The following is a 21,662-nucleotide window of genomic DNA, read 5'->3' as shown; positions in this document are numbered from 1 at the left end:
CAGGCCTGGCTCTGAACTCCTTAATGAGGCAAGGATGCCACTCATTTCAGTGGGAGTTTGGCTGAAAAATGAGGCAGGAATTGGCCTTCTTCCAATGTTGCATACTGAGAATTTGCAAGATGTGTCTATTTACTCCAGACAAATATGATGAGAGTGGAACTATTACAATATAAATCTCCTAAGAAGGAGTCCCATGAAACCAGTAGAGTTTAATGGAGTGCATACGCCACACACCGCTTGAATGTTCAGGTTATTAAAAGTCATTCTGAAACCTAGCAGTTGTGCACAGACTGTTTTTGGAAATGTATCAAGTGTGCATATGAAAGGCAGGACTGTATTTTAATGCACTTTTTGTGGGGGCTTTTTTTTTTTTTGCTTGTTAAGTATAGTGGGCTTTGGCAAGTGGTAAGAACTTATCGGAGAGCCAGCTGCTATTTTTATGCCCTCTTTTGTAATTTGGCTTTTTAGCGATGCACTTATGGGGCTATCACCAGCTGTCCTAGTTACATCAAGATACATTGGTCCAAAAGGGGCAATTCTCTTTTCATCCTCAGGTTTTTCTACAGCTGTGAAGGCAGTATCCTCAAAAAAAGCAGACAGTTTGACCCTTGGCGTGTGAAATTGTCCTAAAGCAGTGTTTCTCCTCAGGCTGCTAACTCAAACAGGATGAGCCAAGAGGGGAGAGGGTGTGTGTGTGTGTGTGTGTGTGTGTGTGTGTGTGTGTGGAATGAACTAGAATTCCTGTTTAATCCTTGATATGTCGATAGCAGAGAAATCTCTGACTTCCATACGTGGCTGTTAGGACAAGGGGGTTGTTATCCACATCTATTCAAGTAAATCTTGGGTCCTAGTGTACAGTGTAATAATCAGGGACATTATGTGGATTTGTGAAACTCTCAGAAAGATGTCTGATCCATTAACTGTTGGGAAGGATTACAAGGAAGTCTATACGTAGTATAACATGCATGCACATGTACACCATAATCTTTCTGCAGCATTCAGTTGTGTTTCACCCTAATGTTCTCCAATTCCAGCCCATGATGATCAAAGGGATATGTGCTAAAGTGGTGCAACTGATGCTTTGTGCACCACCATTTACACCATCCTCCTGAACTTGGTCCTCTCTCTTCCCCTGCAACTCTCCAAAACTTTAGCAAGCGTTATATGCCTACATCCTCCATAGATTTGTGTGTGAAGATAACAATAGCAGTAATTGTAGCAGCATCTTTAATAGGTAGCACCGTAATGGAAATGGCTGTTACAGGATGCATTCACACCCATACTTTGATACTCCTGGGTTTTGTTTGTTTGTTTTTGTCTCCAAAGCTGCATCAGTTCTAGACAGAAAGTTCTATGGGCTCTTAAAGCTGAGAAAGCATAATCTTCTGATGATCTACACAGAAATGCATAAAAAGCAATAGACCATAAATCAGCGGTAAACGGTGAGCCATTACTATATTTCAGCCTAACTCACCTCAGAGGGTTCTTGTTCCTAGAAAAAGGGGTAGGATGCAAATTTAACCATTAAGTGTAATCCTATGCCCCCCTCCAGGAGGGCATCCTAGGGGACATAGGATACATCAGATTCCCCCCTTTGGTGCCACAGACATGTCAAGTTACCACCAGCATTGCAGAAGAATCCTTGCCCCACCTCTATTGTTTTTGCACATCTGATATTGACCAAGACAAAAAGAGGATGTGTCAGGGTGTGGGTGTAATATAGGGCCATCCCAGGAGAATCCAAAGCCTTCACAGGTCTCTGCCAATGTTCCCAAATAAGGAGAGGACGATGCTAGTTCAGGGGATGGCATCAAACACTTCTGTGAATTGGAAATAATGGGAAGGTAAAAGAAGGAAAAGAAGGAAAGGGACGCGGGTGGCGCTGTGGGTAAAACCTCAGTGCCTAGGACTTGCCGATCGCATGGTCGGCAGTTCGAATCCCCATGACAGGGTGAGCTCCCGTCGTTCGGTCTCAGCTCCTGCCCACCTAGCAGTTCGAAAGCACCCTTAAGTGCAAGTAGATAAATAGGTACCGCTTTATAGCGGGAAGGTAAATGGCGTTTCCGTGTGCTGCGCTGGTGCTGGCTCGCCAGAGCAGCTTCGTCACGCTGGCCACGTGACCCGGAAGTGTATCCGAACAGCGCTGGCCCCCGGCCTCTTAAGTGAGATGGGCGCACAACCCTAGAGTCGGACACGACTGGCCCGTATGGGCAGGGGTACCTTTACCTTAAAAGAAGGAAAGAGGACAGGAGCATGCAAGAACATTCCCCTGACCTCATGTCCACCTTGCAAGCAAGATCCCAGCAAGGCTTTGGATACAGCAGTTGTATTGCCTTCTGTTGCACACACACACACACACACCAAATTTAAGACTGTAGCCTAAATACATTTAATCAAACCTGAAATTCTTCTTCCTACCCGCCGGGCTACATTAGCCCTAATAAGAAACTGCTTTCTGCCATACATGCCTCCCAATGCACTCCATTCAACATCAGAGGCTTTGCTCCTGGCACCTCTGACAAATGAAAAGGAGGCATGTATGCAGCAGGGCCTTTTCAGGTGTGGCACCAATACTACACTATGTAATCATTCATTCATACGTACATTTTACTGCCCTATACCCACAGGTCCCTTGGCAGTTCGCAAAATAAAATCACAATATAAAGACATAAAATACATAATAAAAATAAAAACAAGAACAACCCCTCCCCAACACATCTTAAAAGGGAATTGAATGCCAATCAGCCGGAGGCCTGGTTCAAGAATAATGTTTTACCTGGCATCTAAAGGTATCATTATGAAGGCACCAGCCAAACCTCCCTGGGGAGAGCATTCCACAAATGGGGAGCCACTGCAGAGAAGGCCCTGTTCTCGTGTTGCCACCCTCCAGACCTCTCATGGAGGAGGCACACAAAGAAGGGCTTAAAAGGTAATCTCAGGGTCCAGATAGGTTCATATGGAGAGAGGCGGTCTTTGAGGTCCTGAGCCATTTAATCTAGGGCCACAGGCTAAAAGCTAGTGGTTTCATAAAGCATTTGGGTAAAAATTGTGTTGGTTCTGCTATTGGGTTTTGTTTTTATAGCCTCAGTTTGGTTGGCTGTTAAAATGTTTGTTTCTGCTTTGGCTTCTGATGGCTGTATTGTTTTCCATCTTGTTCTGTTTCATTCAGCTGTTTTTGGATTCATCAGTATATTGTTCCGATATACTGCATATTGTTAGACGCTGCGCATTGTTATCTGACAAGAATAGTGGCGTATAAATGCTTCAGGGTGCATCAGAGAACAGTAGAGCAGCTTGTTCTTTGCTCTTGGCTTTTAACTAGCACTCACACTGTCTCCATTAGAAACACGGGAAGGTAAAAGCTATTGCTTCGTTTCTTTATAAATAAACTAGCCTGGCACAGTTCAATAATGCCACGCACAAGGAAAACAAAAAATGTGCATAGCATATGTGAGTCTGAAACTCGTTAGATCTTCCCTCCCCCCCCCACCCAAGCTTTTCTAATTGAATAACTGTGATTCAGTGCTAAGCACAATGTAAATTAATTAACGAGATTTAGGAGGAGGGAGGAAACTCAATCCTGCGTTCCTTAACTTTCAGAACAGCTGTCCTATCGAATGAAAGACATAACGTCCTTAACAGGCTAGTACTTCAGACAACCTAAATGGCAGAAAGTATTGCAGATGTTATTAAACAGTGTGCAAACACTGCAGCAGGAACAGCCCGCGTATCTGAAGGATTGCCTTATAAAACTAGCAACCAGCCTGCAATTAGGGTCTAATTGGATGCACCGGCTAACAGGGCTGTATTTCCGTCATATAAATATATTTTTTAACTGCGCAATGAAGGAAAGGAGCATATTTTTTGGTTAAACGGCAGAAAGCTGCATTTTACATAAAGAGGTGATGGCGCAGAGTTTTGGGAAGCCTTTTGTGATCAGCACGGGGACCCCCCCAAACACCCCCACAAGCCAGACAATGGTGATGCTCTATTCCCAAACAGGCGATATTAATATCGTAAAAATTTAGTAATCTCAAGAACTCTCTTGCCACGAAACAGAGACAGCCACGACGAGATGCAAATCAATGCTCCTGCCTAATGAATAATGCAAATGAGCACTCTCACAGCAAGGCTGTCTGCAAGAATCTTCTCCTGCCTCACCTCACATTTCTGGAGGATTTTAGCACCATGTGTCACAAGAAATTAGAGAAAGGCACTGCCGAATAATGACAAAGCCTCTGAGTCCCCAAGTCGGCGCAGCCAGCCAGGTGCATTAAGATGCATGGGACAGCAAGGGTGAGATCTGACATCTCATTAAAATGAAAAGCTGGCTGTTTCCCCATCTTCTGGTTAATAGAGTTGTAAGGCGCTGCAATTTGCAATTTATTTTATTTTTATTTATCTTTTGGCAGCCAGTGCTTAGAGATATACCTTTCCACCGTGTTCTTCAGATGAGTTATGGAAGGGGGAAATTGCACAGCTTTCCTGCCTGTCTTCAATGCTGTGTGCCTAACATACCCAAGAGCCTGCCTGATCCATTATGACGTCCCACTGCGATCTCTTATATCAGTAGCAAGGATGCTTAACGCCTCCAATCCTTGTCAATTCCAAAGCAAGCTGACTGGATCTGCATCCCCTAGATTAATGTGTAGACTGGAAAATACAGTTGTGAAGTTAAATAAGTAGGCAAATGCAAATTTTACTGTAGATTTAGTATTTTTGGGGGAGCAGATTGACATGGAAACAGGACAGAACTGAGCTATAGATGGAAGCATTTGCAAATGAAACAAATAGAAATAGACTGAATTGTACACCCCTAATCAGCGGGCTCCAGTCTTTCCAGATCCAGGGTGAGGGCTTGACTTTAATCCCATCCTGCCCCACTTTTAATTTGTTAGTCCTGAGGACGGGCAGTATCTGGCTATGAGTCTCATCAGTTCAAGGACTTACGCTTTCACAATGGACCTTTCCCTCACCGCACCCTAAACCAATTCTAGGGGTTCCCCAAAACCTCTGGAGCAGATTTGGGGAGTACATGATGCATGAGGGGAGGTGAAGGAAGTTCCAAGGAACAAACAGAAATCATTGCGCTGATAGGATGTGTTTTAGAGTGTTCACATTCTGTTGTGCTTTTATTATGCTAGAAGCCACCCAGAGTTGTTGGGGCAATCCAGTCAGATGGTTGAGGTATGTATGTATGTACGTACGAATAAATACATAGATTTCTCCCTCCCTCTCTCCGATTGTCACATTTTTCTCGCCTCCCACCCTGCTCTCGTTCTCTCTGTGTTATTCTGTTTCTCTCTCTCTCCAAAAGATAGCAATGCCACCACTGTGGTGACTCACTTTACATGAAGTTGTGACCCACCATTTGAAAACCAAGTGCGCTGTATTAGGTCAACAAATGATCAAGTGAATACTGAGAGCAATTCATTTTCAGGGGCTGCCCTGCGTTACTATTATTTTAACAAGATTTTCACGGTGCTTACCCCCCCCCCAAGGCCTAACCTATCTACAATAACAATAATAGAATATAAAAATAGCCTGATCTTCTCTACACACAGTAGCAGGACTTTGCACTGTTAATTTGTACTCCACAGTCCTTCTCCACAATTGCAAGTGCACATCATTAGGAACTGCAACAGAATTCTCCTATTTTTCCCGCAGTTCAGTGCAGAAAGAACACACACTGGGAAATGACGAAAAAGCACATGTACGTTCCTCGTTTGAGAATATCGCAATGCCCCCAAATGTAGCAACATAGAGCTCAGGATTTCGTGTTACCCCCATCACCTCTCAGCTGCCTTCAAGTTTTCTAATAGCGTTTTATCAGTTTTGATACAATCTCAGCGCCACGTTACTTTTGTTCTGCTTGCAAGTTTCCACACCTGCTGGAGACAGATCAGTATGTTGGCGAAAGAAACTCGCAAGAAAAGGTTGATCTAGGTAATGAATACAAAAATGAGATTAGAGAGATTTTATCAGGCATCCGCTTAGGGGGCTCTGGAAAGAAGCTCTTTTATCATGAGCTGGCAAAGAAATCATAGCTGAAAAGAGGGTCTCAATGCTTAGCTTCTTTTTATAGCATAGCTGGTGGTTTCTTTCTTTTTGGGTAGGTTTTTTTTTTTGGGGGGGGGTTGGATCATTCTCTAATATCTGAAATAGAAACACTATAGTCACCACAACAATTTTTAATGTTGTGTAGCTGCTTCTGCTTGCATTGTCCTTCCTTATTTTGTTGTATCTCCATCCCTCCCCTCCATCCTTCTCTGCAAGCTTTTGGGGGACAAGACCTGCCTCTTTTTAAAAAATAAAATAAAATTCTTTTTTAACAATGTTGCTACAGGACTGTATTTAACAATAATGATTGCATTATGTTTCAATGGCATCAATGGCACTGTATATTTTTATTATTATCATTATCAATAATAATATTGATGCTTATTGTTTCTTAAGAGTCCTTTGATTAACCTGCCCAAGATGCTAAACTGTGCAAGGCATTTAGTAGACCTAATGTGATGTAATTAGTTTTTGCAGTCACAGAAGCAATAGACATTCTATTCCCCAGAGCATATCTCAGGGTGGTGCGCTGGGTTTTTACCATTCCCTTTCACTTCTGTGACATCCGTTGGATGGTCTAACACAGGCTTCCTCGACCTTGGCCCTCCAGATGTTTTTGGCCTACAACTCCCATGATCCCTAGCTAGCAGGACTAGGGGTCAGGGATGATGGGAATTGTAGTCTCAAAATATCTGGAGGGGCGAGGTTGAGGAAGCCTGGTCTAACAAGTGTGCTTGATAGAATGAGACTTCAGTTCCTCACTTTGCCACAAAGTTCACTAGGTGGTCTTGGAGCAATTAAGTCTTTCTCAGTCTAAACAAACTAAGTATAAAATAGAAGAGGGAATGACATTCTCCTTCACCTTCTTGAAGGAAAAGTAGCATAATGGTAATGATGATGACACCCACTGTGTAATGCATGTTCGGTGCAACTATATTGTTTCAGGCAGTCGTGTGAGATGACAGTTGCATATTTTGCCTGGGACAAGTGGTTACGACCCCTGGTCGTAACCCAAATCAAGATGGGGTGTGGCTGGGCTGCCTTCCCTGGCTTCCCAACACCAGGTCAGTGCAGGTTACTAAAGGGGGAAAGGGGAGAGATGGCAGGGAGGTCAGTGTGGTGTAGGCACAGTGGCAAGAGTGTGAAACCAACTCCACTACTGTGACAGCACCACAATGACATCCCCACATGTACATCTGCTTCCAGTTACTGAGGCCATCAGTGCATGTGCTCATTGGAGTGATAGTTCAGTGCTCACAATTGGCTCCAACTTTTTTAAACTACAAAATAAATAATAATAATAATAATAATAATAATAATAATAATAATAATAGCAGCATATATACCGGTACTTCTGTGGGGCAGATGTAGCTCAGGAGCAGATATCTGCCTTGGATGCAGGTCCCAGTTTCAACCCTTGGCCTCTCCAGGTGGGGTTGGGAATGTGTGCTGTCTGAAACCCTGGAGAGCCACTGCCAGTCAGTGTATAATCACAGAATCACAGAGTTGGAAGGGTCATCTAGTCCAACCCCCTGCAATGCAGATATCTCAGCTAAAGCATCCATGAGAGATGGCCATCCAACCTCTGGTTAAAAACGTCCAAGGAAGGAGAGTCCACCATATCCTGTGTTGTGATCTTATGCTGCCAACCACCCTGAGACCTGCGGGTATAGGGCGGTATACAAATTTTAAAAATAACCACAATGCTGCTAAACTACAACTCCCATCATCCCACCCCATTGACCATGCTGGCAGAAAATGATGGGAGCTGTAGTCCAACAGCATCTAGAGGGCACCACGTTGACTATTGCTGCCCCAGGCCATGCCTCATAGTTACTCATCTTCCTCCACTGGTTGATTGGTTTATTTACTAGTCACCCCATCCTACAGAGGTGGTATATAATAAGTTAAATCGAAAACTATTTCACAGCTAAAGTCGAACCAGCATGACAGTATAGAGCAGCACCAAGCACAACAACTCATTTTGCACATTGGAAGAGCTACTACAAACGACGTTGAAAAGTCTGAGGATTTTTTCACCAAAAAGCAAGGTCAGCAGTTAAAAGCACAACAAAGGACTAGCTGAGAAGAAGCTTCTGCCAGAGCAGGCTAAACTGCCAATCTCAATCCAAGAAACAATTAAACCTTGACACTTTTGAAAAGTAATAAAAATGTCAGGATGAGTGAGTGATATGTTCCAGATCCTTGGTTTCCAGCTGGGAATCCAAAGGATGCTTGTGTTTAATCTATTCTACAAGATTGATAAAAGGGAGGTATGGGAAATTGTGTGTGTGTGTGTGCACGCGCAAACGCACGCATGTGTTTGGTTAAAATAAAGCAAATTTTGTATGAGCAAATCATGCTACAATTAGAGATACATGTTGCTTGTTTTTTAATTGGCACTATTTTTCATTAAATGGTTTTGTACAATATATGTATTACAAGAGGTTGTGTGTTCACACACACCTCGTTTTTCTTCATTATGCCTTCCGTTTGTTGGGGTGCATTTCCTTTTTGCATTATTTACAAGGTCACAGAACCATGATTCACGAAACAGACTGCATAGGTGCATTTCTGCAGAAGCATGCACATCATAAATAAACACACTAGAGAGTCCCAGATGCCAATACTCAAATGTCGAAGAAGATTTCATTGTTTGGTCTGATATTCCTAAATAAGTATGAATCTGTTTGCTTTTACTGCACAAGTGATGCTATCTCTGTTCCGTGAAACATGAGGCCAAGGGGGAAGCCTAGGATTCCCCGAAAAGAATAGCTTGGACAGACAGACAAGACCCAGGGACACATAACCAAAGTTTTGCAGTTGGGTTATCTGCACTATTTATTTCTGCTTACCAGTTTTATATGATTACCGAAACAGTGGGAAGGCCTCTCCCCACCCCTACGAAGATAGAAATGAAGGATGGTTCTAGTTAGTGATGCCTGAAAAACCCACAATCGTCAAACCCAGAGACTGCAGTTTATCCCAAAAGGAGGCAGTAATTGGACATGCACGATGACGTGGAATTAAGCCAGGCATCCCCAACCTGCGGCCCTCCGGATGTTTTGGCCTACAACTCCCATGATCCCTATCTAACAGGACCAGTGGTCAGGGATGATGGAAATTGTAGTCCAAAACATCTGGAGGGCCAAAGGTTGGGGATGCCTGAATTAAACCAATAACAAAAATACTCCTCAGATAAAGTCTTCTACACAAGGCACAGAGCTTAACCCTTTGAGCCATGTTCCTAGCTGCAATGAAGCCTCAGTATGTATAACTGCATTTGCTCCCATTGATCCCATCACTTCCCTTCTCCTGCCTCTCTATTGTCTCCCTGCATTTAGAGTGTTAATGCCTCAGGGGCAGCTCTGTAAAGTAACTATTCCCACTGATGGTACTGCATAAACCATGTTTTACATCTGGGTATTGCTTAGTGAGATCTCTCTGCTTTTGAATAGGCAACGTGGTGTGGATTTAGGTGCAGATAAGACACATGCCATTTTGCAATGATATTTTGGCTCTCTAATAAAGTGGTGCCTCGCAAGACGAAATTAATTCGTTCTGTGAGTTTTTTCGTCTTGCGAATTTTTCGTCTTGCGAAGCACAGTTTCCCATAGGAATGCGGTTTTAAGAAAAAGGAAACAAACTTGCAAGGCGTTTTTGTCTTGCAAAGCAAGCCCATTGGGAAATTTGTCTTGCGAAGCAACTCAAAACACCAAAAACTCTTTCGTCTTGTGAGTTTTTCGTCTTGTGAGGCATTCGTCTTGCGAGGTACCACTGTACTAAAAATCACATCCTTACATTTGGAGAGAAGAGTTGCGAACATCAGCATGGAGGGAGGTGGAGAAAGGTACAAGAAACATAGGGGTTGATTTCACACAAAATCTTATTCTTCTGATCTGTTACAAGAACAGCAATCTGTATTTCTCCCTCTGCGGCTGAACACATGATACATTTCAAAAAATGAATCATTTCCCCCTCCCTTAGTAGCTTGCTGTTTAGATTTTTCTTTTCTTCCCCCGCCACTTCAGTCCTCTGTAAATGTCAGCCATGAGCAGCTCAACGGCTAATAGTCACCAGAAGAAAGATTCCTACAATCAGGTGTTAAAAAAAAACTTTAAAAAAATCAGTTTGGATGATGGCTCTCAACAGTTTTACAGATAAAAAGAGTTTAAAACATTCAAATGTTAGAAAGCACCACCCTTATTTGTATGGAAATGCTCTTCTCATCATAAAGAGTCCTTTCTAATGCCTTTTTAACTACCTACTTATAAAAAGGCTTACCTTCTGCCTCTTGGAATAAAGGAACATGTAATTAAAAGTAGCTGCTGTTTTTTTTTTGTTGCATGCAAATTAAAAATCTGTATAGGCAAAGATGTCTAAAGAAATAACACAAAGACATATATTGGCAGCAGGGTGGGGGTGGGGGTGGGGATAGGCAGTTGCAAGTTAAAACTTTGAGAATATGATGGTGACGTTGCCACAGCAAAGTTATTCAGAGTTTTCCATTAGGGTATCTGCAAATGTTCATATTTTTTCTAGTTCCAATGTAAAAACTACATGCCCACTGTTGCAGGTAAATATAACACCAGCATGGCAAGGTAGAAACATGCACAGACTACAGCAAGAGGTTTTGCATACCTCTAATTACGACGATGACTACCATGGATTTAAAAGCACCAGCAGAATGCTTGACATGGGCCAGATTCACCCAACATACTAAAGCTGGGATCACCAACTTACTAAACTGGGATCAACAACATATTAAGCTGGGATCGACAACCTGGCACACATGGGTGCCCTGCCACTAAAGTCTTTATTGGGACCCCTGGACAGGGGCCCAAGACTCTCAGCTTTCTTTCTTTTTAATTAAAGTTAAGTCTCTAGCCCTCAAGTTAAGCAATTCCTGTGAAGTGAGTCAGCCTGGCTGCTCCTGCCTGTCAGTATTTCAACCAATGAATGAAGTCAGAGCTGTGATAGATACATGAGTTGTTTGCACGCTGGCAAATGGGAATCCCTGGTGTCTTAAAGATGTGCTATTTCCCCCTCCCTTTTAGTGCACTCTTCCTGCTTCTGTGTTCTTTCTAGCCACTGGAATCTCCATAGTTTTCCCTTCCTTTCCCCCTAGAAACCAGGAGGCATTTTTCCTGTTCTGGGTTCATCTAAGATTGGGTAATCCATAAAAGTTATGGTCTTCTGAAAATACTACCATACAGTATGCATAGGTGGATCTTGAAAAATCCTCCTTCCTCACAGAAGGTAACTGTGAAAACTTTGCATAGAGACTGAAGTAAGTCCTGCTGTGCAGGAGCTAAAGAACTCCCTAAGAATTAACAGTATAGTTAACTTGCAACACAATGGTATGCATGTCTACTCAGAAGTAAGTGTTTAATGGGGCTTATTCCAAGGTAAGTGGGTACAGAATGGAAGCCTAGGTTTTGGTTTACGGCTGGCATTGGGGGGAAACAGGGTTGTTGGCACCTGTCCATCAAGAGACAATGGAGTGCACCTCCAGGGCAGAAGCCAAACTTCTGTATTAGCAACACCAAAGTGCCCTCCCTGGGACACAAGCCTGAGCAGTGTGTAGAGGTCCCGGGCTGCCCAGATGTCAAGACCCTCCTCTTGGCTTCTCTGATGTGGTCCAAAGGAAAGCAGAACAATACATCTGGCATAAGCTTGCTTGCAGAAGTCGCCAGAAGAAGGCATACAAGGCGACATCGAATCGCCTTGTGGGCTCCACTCCAATGTGGGTTTACTCCTTATCCTTTTCTTCTGCTGAAGTTATCCCACAAGGCAGCAGAGGTTTGAGATCAGAGTTTTCCTTCTCCTAGATGGGCTACCTTCCCAGGTTGATGAGCCCCATCTGCCCCTCACTTCCCTCTACAGCATATGCAGAAACTGCCTTCTTGACCATTGGACCCACTATTGCTCTCACCTGCTCAATCCACCAGAGCCTGTCTTTGCATGCATTGGAAGTCCATAACTCACTGAGTGTTGGAAACCTATCAGCTACCCTCACCAGGTTTAGCCGGCCAGTCAAAGCCGTTCCCGTTGTGCGGTCACTTGTCACATGCTGACAGCTTCTAGGAGTCACAGTTGAGAGCAGAGTGCATGGTGGGGACAAACTACCCCAGAAGGAGCATGGCATGTCCCCCACCAGTGGTTCTACACTTCCCATAACACCTCATACACCCTGTGGAAAAGCAGGTTACATAACAGCTCATACGGTAAGCAGAAATTCAACAGAATAAGTCCTTTCCAGTATCTGTTGTTTAGTCATTTAGTCATGTCCGACTCTTCATGACCCCATGGACCAAAGCACACCAGGCACTCGTCTTCCACTGCCTCCCGCAGTTTGGTCAAACTCATGTTAGTAGCTTTGAGAACATTATCCAACCATCTCGTCCTCTGTCGTCCACTTCTCCTTGTGCCCTCAATCTTTCCCAACATCAGGGTCTTTTCCAGGGAGTCTTCTCTTCTCATGAGGTGGCCAAAATATTGGAGCCTCAGCTTCAGGATCTGTCCTCCCAGTGAGCACTCAGGGCTGATTTATTTCAGAATGGATCGGTTTGATCTTCTTGCAGTCCATGGGACTCTCAAGAGTCTCCTCCAGCACTATAATTCAAAAGCATCAATTCTTCAGCGATCAGCCTTCTTTATAGAAATACAATTATGGGGAAAGATGCACCATTACAACATTCTCTCTAATTTTGTGCTATGCCCCACCTTACACCATGGCAGCCATTTTGTGACTGGCACCCCAGCACTCTCTCAAAATTCAAATGTGCTCACTGGTCCAAAAAGCTTACCAACTCCTGCCTTAAGTGAAATGTTTATCTGCAGGTTCCTGGAGAAAAGCTTGCAGCTGCTTTGCTCCTCCTCTTTGTGGAGCTGCACTGATGCAAATCAGACTGATGAAATAGTTTCCAGTCCACATGGGGGTACAAGAGACCCAGACGAAGATGTGGGCAGCACAATTTTGTTGGTGGCAGCTTCTGTTTCCATAATGGAGGACAGAGCTGTTACAGGAAAGCTGTAAAATGTGCAGGTGTGTTGATTTTAGAGGTGATCTTACGGATCATAATGGGATTTAGGAAAAGAGATAGCATCCCCGGTAAACAGAGCCCTGAGTTATGCAGGGTTCTATAGACCAAGAGCAACATCTTGAATGGTTTCGGACAAGAATGAAAAACCAACCTGCATATTCTGATCAAAGTACATTATAAAAGAGCAGTAATCCCACCAAATATACACACGAGTATACACTACTTTTCTATTTGGAATATCAAGATGGTCAACAAAAGTAGAAGGCTCTGTTTCTTTCTTCAATAGTGGAAAAGTTCATTGCTTGTTTAAGTCTTCCTGCCTTTTTTTTTTTTTTTTTTGAAGATTGAAGAGCTTCCTACCGCTAAAAAAAATCTACCCAGGATGATCATAAAACTGATTATAAATAAGCAGGTATTCACTCAGATAATAGAAGCATTTGGTATAATTTGACTCCTTTTTTCAGACAGGACAAGAAATATGTATCATATTTATTTTGAGCAGATTCATTTTCTGAATGGGTGAGTTTTTGTATCAGCAAAACTGATGATTTGTCTTTGCATTAGCATACTGCTTTATAGAGTCTCAAGTCTTTTTAAACTGGTGCTGCCCTGTGATTATTAAACCATAATAGGTTGCTGATATTTACACATGTTTAAGCTGGTGATATATCCCGAAGCTGAAACCCAGCTATCGCCCAGCCCTACAAAGCAACCCTAGTTACCAGGTAGGCTTCATGTATTTCTTCTTCTTTAACTACCTCTTCTATATCTCTCGCCATGCTGAGATCTGTAGATTTGTGATCTGATATAAAATTACTTATCTGCTTAGGTATGTGCAGAACTGGACTTCAGACTATCCCCTGCAGACTGAAAGTCACTGAGCACCCAAGTAAAAGAAGGAGATTAATAACCAAAAAGTGCAAGAAACTATCCTCTTCGTAGGGCATACATATTATTAAAATTCATTCAAAGGCCTCTCTCTATAATTACATTCACACTGTCAAGACTTAAATATCAAGACAGTGTCACTGCCAAGTGACTGTTCCCATGTGGATTTATTAAATTCTGGAGACAAAAAAAAAAAGAAGTACTAAAAATATAACCTTAAGAGATGATGTGTTTATGGATATTTCTGCCTGGGGATATTGCCGAACCTTTTGCTCTTAAGAGACTAACATTTTTCTATCCCAAGCTTTCTCTGCTTCACTCCATTAGATAAAGCATCTAGGATTACTGCCAATTTTTCAAAGTAAAATACTGTATGAAGATTGGGAGCTGATGCTCCCCTAGCTAAACTGTCCAGTTGCTAACTTGATTTATTTGCAAGGCGCAAGATTTCTCTTTCTTTCAGGAATTTCAGCTTTCCTTTAAAACAGTATGATGTGAGAAGGATGAATCGACCAACCATCGGTGGAGAAAACATATCCAACCCCATCTTTAGGCCAGTGCAAGGCAACCAAAGCATGGACCAGCTGTCTCTATCCGGATGTGGACCCTTGCACACAATTATCTGCTGTGCATGGGTTGTCTTTCACACTAGCTTCTGGGGCTGTGTACAAAGCTCAGTTAGGAAAACTGGACACAAGTATTGTCTCCAAAGGCATGCCTGATGTGGTTCTTATTAACCAATACACCAAAAGAAAAAGAAAGGGGGGGGTCATTCGGCTTGTTTGAAACCAACTTCAGCTATATTTCCAGATCTGGACAATGCAATGGATGCTGACCAATCAAGATAATTGCTTAGATCCGGGTTAGTCATTTTTGTTATTCACAATAGCCACTCTGGGCTCCATACAGCTGTCAAGGGACCAGAATGATGTGATCCCAGCATGGATAGTTCATCTAGTTAGCAGAGACCAAATATCACACACACCCCTACCTCTGTAGTGCCATTTGCAACGTGCAGACAGGGAGAAACATTTTCAGCACCTCGTCCAATTTTTGCTCATTTTTGACAGGGGGAGGGGCAATTGCCATTATTTTAAACAAGGTGGCAGGTGGTTTTGTGGGTCCCCCACCTTGCTTTTTCTCAGGACAGAGTGGCTGGGGCAACCCAGTCAGATGGATAGGGCAAATAATAAAATTAATCTTAAAATTATCATCGCACACTGGGCCAGTCTGCAGTATATGGCAGTGCCATCGTTCTCCTTGGACTGCACCTGCACTGTCACCAAAGCTCCCCCACCCCTAATGGTATTTCTTAATTAATAATGGTACCCCCCCTTTCCCCAGCTTGAGAACACTGTCAGCAAGACATCCTCCCTCATGAGCAGCCCAGCGCCATCAACCTGATAAATTGGGCATTGGCTGATGAGCCCAGAGGTTTGTAAGGGCTGTTCACAGGCTACACCATTATTCTCCACATCGTTCTCTTCAGAACGGCTAAAAATAAAATAAAAACGAATGAGCAAAGGCAAGTTCATCATTCACCCATCAGGCTGGGAGTTAACCAGCTGCCCACACCAGGCTTAGAATGCTGAAGTATTATTAATAGCCCTTCTATGGTTAGGATTAGAAGACCCCATGCACTGAAAAATAGATATCTGGGATCGGGGTTTCCTGCCTATGGAATCATCTATGAATGAGTGAACTCATGAGTCACTATGCAAAGCGCTTCCCCAGAACATGTTTCTATTAAAAACCATTTTATTTTACATAACTGTTGTAAGATTTCAGCAATATGGTGTCCAACTACTCAAGTAGCATATTTGTTTATAAAATCCTGACTTCACTTTAAAAATGTGTTTATGTGATCCAGAGGGGAGGGGGGACGACTCTTTTAGTTGCATTTTTCTCTCTCTTGAAAACGGAGCAAAACCAAACCAAAAACCTTGCTTTTAGAAAACAGATTTACAGTCAAATTCATCATGGCACAATCCTGTTAATAATTTACAAGCATGCTTTTAAGTGGATTAATGAATGACATTAGAATCTGTTTTTCCTGGAATGTGGCTTTTTAATTTTGATTCATGAAAGATATATTCTTTTTGCTGCTGTTCCCGTCGGGGTGCAAAAGAAACAGGCATCCCACAGCAAGCCATCACGGAGGGTTTAGCGATATTAGGAGCATTTATATTCCTTTAATGAGACCAAAAAGTGTGCCACTACAAATAGCCTGTGAAAACTCCAACACAGACATCTAGAACATGCATAGTATTTATCACTATAAACATATTCATTCAATATTCTAGCTGGGCCAGAAAGAATGACATTTTGAATGTGCATTTGCATAGGACTTTGAAAAAAAGATTCAGATGATTTCCTTCAATGCACTCATTCCCCTTGATCCCTTCCCAGATCCACTCTCAACCTGGAACTGTATGCCTACAACCTACATATTGGTTCATAAACTTACTCCTATTTGCATTGCTCCTATTTGCATAAAGAAGTGATATGCACCCCTTCTCTCCACCATGCACATAACATGGGGCTATGAAGTGTGATGCTCTGAAAAGCATTATCTTTCCATCCATATTGGTGCATGTAGACCTTGGCATGGAGCGTTCTCCCCATGATGGGAATTATGAGGAAACACAAGGTGCAAATACAAGAACCTTGCTGAAGCTAAAGAGGTCTGTATTGGAGGGAAGCACCTAGGAATGCTATGTATGCTAGCTGGAGTCCTACCATGGAAAAAGGTGGGGTGTAGGAACACAGATCAATTGTCTTCCTACCTAGTTCTGTATTGTCTGCAACGACTGGCAGAAGTTATCCAGGGTTTCAGATAGCAGACATTCCTGGCCACACCTAGAGTTGCCAAGGGATTGAACCTGGGACATTCTGCATGCAAGAAAGAAGCTCTGCCGCCAGTGCTGTGCCAGGCTATTTCACACCCTAGGCAAGGCTAGCTACTTGCAGCCAGCATCTGAAATTCACCAGGCACCGGGAACATTTTGCACCTGGCTATCAGCCACTTGCAACCGAGTGAATATGCCCAGGCGCAGGAGGTGAATGCCTGGGGATCCTTGGATGTTGACTGTTTTCACACACTAGCAACACATCCTATAGAATTCTATGCTTCTATGTTTTGGTTCTGCACAATCAGAACCAAAAAGCCGCATTGAAAAATAAGACTTTAGAGCTGTCTAGCCCAAAATGACAACTAGACATTCCATTTTGGCGACTGTAACCTTTGGTTTAAGGAGCCATTGGGCGCCTAGCCTATATATCTAACACTGCCCATGACCCATGTGGGAAACAGTGCTATTTTACTAATGTTATACTACCTTTCAAAAATATTCAAGGTGGCTTCATGTACCTTAAAAAAAAAGCATGAGCATCAAAATGCACCAATAAAATGAACCACAACCAAAGGAAATGCAGTGCGTAGAGGTCACATAACCTTCATTCATAAAAACATGAAGATATTCACACACAAAAACCCCATTTTCATCAAGAAAGGAAGGGAAGAAAAGGAGGGAGGTATACAATCTGAATGGGTTATTTTCCCCTTCATGATAAATTACCAGCTACCAACCTTCCATACCAGATTTGTTCTTGATATTGCTGCTGCAGTGCTGTATCGATTTGTTGTCCTTAGGCATCCATGCATATATTAGGGCATTTCCAAATGAAACCCCAGATTCATTTCACTTCTTGCCTTATAAACTAGTCTGATGAATGGAATCCGGTGGTTTAATTATTTCAGTAAACATAATCATGGCACTGCTAACTACACCAGAGAGCCCTTTATTTCCCTAATTTTTTAGCAATGCGAGCCTACTGGTAATGAAAGGCTTGCTGCATTAATGACGCCGAAAATCTCCAAGGAAAACATTTAAGGTCCAACTCATAATGTTATGCTAGAATTACATGCACAGAAGACTTTTTAATAATCTTTGTTTCCTAATTTAGTTTTGATTGGCTAGGAAATCCATAGTGGCACTCAAAGGCTTGCTTTTACGCTGCCATCAGCAACTCAGCTCTATAAATTGTACAAATGTACACAGACTTCCTCCATCTGTAGGCTCTTTCAAAGTCTCTGTATAACCTCTCCAGGAAAAAAAGAAAGCTAAACTAAAACTGCAGCATGCTGCAGATAATTCCAAGATAAGTTGCAGTTTTTTAAAGATACTCGGATATTGCAGTGGACTGTGGCAGCAAAGGCTGCCTAAGAAAATAAAGAGTTCCTCTCTTTTGGTCGCTATTACTCTTCAATAAACTACTGCTTATTGCAAATTACAAGTGGACACTGGCAATTTGCTAGCTGCACCTCTGCTCTTTCTGCCTCCCTCATCCACACAATCATTCCTGCTTAGCACCATGTTCTTTGGGCACCTAGCCACCCAGGGACCTGGAAACAATAAATTGTCATGAGAAATAAAGGGTAAAGGGACCCCTGACCATTAGGTCCAGTCATGACCAACTCTGGGGTTGCGGCGCTCATCTCACTTTATTGGCGGAGGGAGCCGGCGTACAGCTTCTGGGTCATGTGGCCAGCATGACTAAGCCGCTTCTGGCGAACCAGAGCAGCGCACGGAAACACTGTTTGCCTTCCTGCTGGAGCGGTACCTATTTATCTACTTGCACTTTGACGTCCTTTCGAACTGCTAGGTTGGCAGGAGCAGGGACTGAGCAACGGGAGCTCACCCTGTCACAGGGATTCGAACCGCCGACCTTCTGATCGGCAAGTCCTAGGCTCTGTGGTTTAACCCACAGCGCCACCCGCGTCCCCAGTCACAAATGTTAGGAATATAGGGAGCTGCCTTGGCTCAAGTCAGACAAACAGTCTATCTAGCTCCCTAGTGTGTTCCTTGACTGGCAGCAGCTCTCCAAGGTTGCAGGCAGAGAAGTACGTACACCAGCATCCCGCTCTTTCAGACCTAAGGTCTATCTAGTTCAGCATCTGAGGAGCCCACAAGCAGCTCTTTCTCAGTCCTTCCAGGAGACGCCAGGAACTGAACCTGGGACTTCTTGCAAGTGCTCCACCACCTTCAAGCAATGGTCCAGGAGTGATGCTGATGAAATTAGCCCATGTGCACTTTTTGTTGGGTTTTGATCTTCTGAATGACCTCCTCTTGTTTGCAGCATGACCTCATCTGATATTTTTATTATTATTATGGGCTTTATCTGCTCATGTACAGCTTGCTTTTCTTACTCCCCCTCCCTTACATATTGCCAATGCACATTAGCACATATGTGCAATTCCTTGAAACACAGGATGAAAAGGAGCCTTGATGTGGTCACATCACACAAGGGCCCCCAATATTCCTTTCTGTGATGTGATTTAACTGAGGCACACATGTACATGTGTGCATTGATAAAATAACAGTGGGGTGGGGGAATCCTGTCTGAAGCTCCTTTTTTAATTTTTTTTCTTCATATTTTTTAACATTACAAACATCCATTGAAACAAAAAAACACTGATACAAACTTGGGGTTCTCTGAACCCCCAGAATGCCCCCACCTGTTTTCAAAAGTCTGAAGCTTCTTTTTACCCACTGTTTTAATTAATGCATGTATGAGCTCTTCCAAGCTGGAAACTTCCGAGGAAGAGGAGGAGGAGGAGGAGGAGGAGGAGGGAAGCACCAACTGTAAACGGCTCATTATTGAAAATAATTTTTAGAAATTCTCAGTTTAAATCTGAAGGAGAGCGAGCTGAGCACAGAGCTGAAGGAACCCACAGTACAGCAGTGAAACGGAAAGGGGGATATCCACTCTTCCTTCCTCCCATGGAGACTGGATTACAAAAGGTTTCGTTCTCTACACAGGTGAACATGATGCTAGCTATCATCAGCTTGGCCAAGCAGTGCCACAGCCATCATGATCATCAAAAGAACAATCTTGCACAGATGAGGAAGAGCTGCAACAGAATATTGCTGTGCATCTTCTCTTCCTAACAAGAGAGTGTTTCTTCTCCAGGTTCTAGCCAGTCAGGTTGCTCCGGGGTACTGGAAGCCATAAACGGGGTGCTCCGGGGTACTGGAAGCCATAAACGGGGTGCTCTGGGGTACTGGAAGCCATAAACGGGGTGCTCTGGGGTACTGGAAGCCATAAACGGGGTGCTCCGGGGTACTGGAAGCCATAACCCACTAAAAACGCAACAGGGATCTTCTCCCTCTTTGTTCTGTTGAAGCTAATCTGCAGTCTCTGATGAATACATTCCTGGGAAACCCAGCCAGATGGGTGGGGTATGAATGAATGAATGAATGAATGAATGAATGAATGAATAAATAAATAAATAAATAAATAAAATCTTCTTTGCATACAAGCACAGAGAAACCAAAATCTCAACCAAAGGCTGCACTATTCGTACAACTCACTCACTCTAAGGTGCTACTGGAAGGATTTTTTTTTAATTTTGTTTCACTCTAGTTCAGTTTATTAACTTTTTGAATAAGCAAGAGTGAGAAAAAGCTGCAGATGACATTTTCTTATGACATTTTCATTCATTCGTATGCCTGGGCTACAGACTGCACATGAACCCTTCCTGCTCTTTGAAACCTCAGGTCAGGGTCTGGAGACCAGACAAAGTACGTGACCTGTCAACAGTCTCGATCAAGGCCAAAAACATTTTAAAGGAAAGCCATATGCTAACTGTGTGCCTACCATGACTGTGATTTGGAACATGCTAGATTTAAAACATTCTTGTGAAACCTGCATCCCATTCTCAGCATGTAAACATTCCTCAAAGCAAAAGTATTAAAAATGAAATCTTCCTGTGACTAGATCACATTGCATGTCTCCATCACAGCAAGCAAGAGTTTGCTTTATACAGAGTCAGACCATTGCTCCATCTAGCTCAGTACTGTCTACATTAGCATGAAGTAGCTTTCCTGGGTTTCAGGCAGGAGTCTTGAGTTTTCCCAGCCCTATCCAGAGATGCCAAGAATTGCACAGAAAGCACATCATTCTACCAGTGAACTATCATCCTTCACCAAACATGTAGCTCTTGGTCATTTCAGAAACAGGGCACTCAACTCTATGGGGGGAAAAACACTTTACTTTTTAAAATTACATGAATTTCTCATGGATCTGCAATATTTTATAGGTGTTATTAACACAATTCCCTGGGAAGCTCTCCTGGCCCAAATGAAATGAATACCAGAGCTTGTAGCCCTCTTGTACCACTTTTGCTCATTTCAATGTGGTACACACTGGGTAGACTATGCCCTAAGTGAGCTTCCAGCATGTGTGTACAGGTTAAGGCAGAATTGATATGTCCAGCATTTTGCATATTCTGCCTCTTACTTCTAGCTTTGTCCTGTGGTTCTGTGGTTAACTCAAAGTGTACATTACAAAACACAAGATGAATGCTTGTCACCGATTTAAATAGCCCAGGGATGCATGCAATTTATAATAATGCATAACCATTTGCACAAGAAGTAGTAGATGACAAAACCAGAGCATAAGTTTTCACTGCACCTAAATTATAGAGCAAGTTTACAAATGGTGAGATTCCGTATATAATGTATGTATAGACACATATACCAGTTTAGTGAAACTGTAGGGACTCATATGCAGGTCAAGTCAGCATTTTTATCCAATGCTGGTTTAAATAGCTAGTAGGTTATTCATCCTGCCCAAGAGAACTGTGCTTCCAACTTTGGGATTTTG

General features: G+C 42.9%; 1 protein-coding gene across 11 annotated transcripts in view; it reads right to left on the bottom strand.

Moving 5' to 3' along the window:
* NTNG1 (netrin G1) overlaps nt 1-21,662 on the bottom strand; it is a 212,801-nt gene that overhangs the window by 180,378 nt on the left and 10,761 nt on the right. The window lies entirely within an intron of this gene.

The sequence above is a fragment of the Podarcis bocagei genome, assembly GCF_964188305.1.
Source record: "Podarcis bocagei genome assembly, chromosome: 5".
NCBI lineage: Eukaryota > Metazoa > Chordata > Lepidosauria > Squamata > Lacertidae > Podarcis > Podarcis bocagei.
The sequence above is the reverse complement of the archived record's forward strand: the minus strand, read 5'-3'. Positions and strand labels throughout refer to the sequence as shown.